This window comes from Mus caroli, chromosome 17, assembly GCF_900094665.2.
Source record: "Mus caroli chromosome 17, CAROLI_EIJ_v1.1, whole genome shotgun sequence".
In the NCBI taxonomy this organism is placed as follows: domain Eukaryota; kingdom Metazoa; phylum Chordata; class Mammalia; order Rodentia; family Muridae; genus Mus; species Mus caroli.
Window position 1 is genome coordinate 67520921 of NC_034586.1, and position 1190 is coordinate 67522110.

Consider the following 1190-nt stretch of genomic DNA (forward strand, 5'->3'; position numbering starts at 1 on the left):
AAAAAAAAAAAAAAAAAAAAAAAGAGCCATTGATAAAAGAAAAACAAACAAAACCTCAAAAGCCTCCCTCCCCGCAAGAGAAATTAGTTCTCAAAGTTGCCCCTTGTAAAAGTAATTTTTAGTGTAACTATAGTATGCATTTGATGGTAAGAGTTGTTGACTGAGGAACTAATTGCTGGGAATTACTGCAAACAGGCAAGGCAGGATCTCTCTTAAATGCTATAATTATAGTAACAGAAAACCATAGAAGCAGCGTCAACCTCTGGAATGACTTAAATATGGTTCTTTTCTGGAGTATGCAGTCAGTAAGACATAACAGCATGGAGAAACGGAAGCGGTGTGTCAACAGAAAGAAAGAAAGAAAGAAAAAAAAAAAGCAGATTCTGAGGCTGGAGAGATGGCTCAGTGGTTAAGAGCACTGACTGCTCTTCCAGTAGGTCCTGAGTTCAATTCCCAGCAACCACATGGTGGCTCACAACCATCTGTCCATCTGTAATGGGATCGATTGGATGCCCTCTTCTGGTGTGTCTAAGACACCTACAGTGTACTCACATACTATATATCTATCTATCTACATCTATCTATCTATCTATCTATCTATCTATCTATCTATCTATCTATCTATCTAACTATCTATCTAACTATCAATCAAATCAGATTCTGCATTAGAGGGGTGGGACTGGCAAGGGTTGATTATGCACCAGCTATATCCCAGGCGTCTCAGGAAGGCACGGGCATGACAAAAGGAGCATTTAGGGCTGTGAATGGAAGAACGTTGCCCTTTGGTCACTAAAGGCCACTTTATTTCACCCCTTTTGAGCTAGCGTACGTGGGCTCTTCCTCCTCTTACACACTTGTGCACAAGGGAAGAAGCACCCAGGTCCAAGGCGCGAGCAGAGAGGCAGGGAGGGGGAACGGCAAGCAGCCCTGGACCTTCAGGGCAGCCCCGTCCCCTCGTCCTGTCCGGGGCTCCTCAACCGCTCCGCACGGCCAGCGTTCGCGGGAAAGCGCGATCGCATCAAGGTACAGAGAGCTGGAGCGGAATAACGGCAGAAGGCGGAGGCGACCGGGTCAGCGAGGGGGCGGGGCGGGCGGCAGCGCAGGCCCCGCCCTCGGCGGTTCCCGTGCTCTGATTGGCTCCCGCGGCCGCGCGCTCCCGGCCCTCCGCTTGAGGTTCGTAGGCGGGCTTT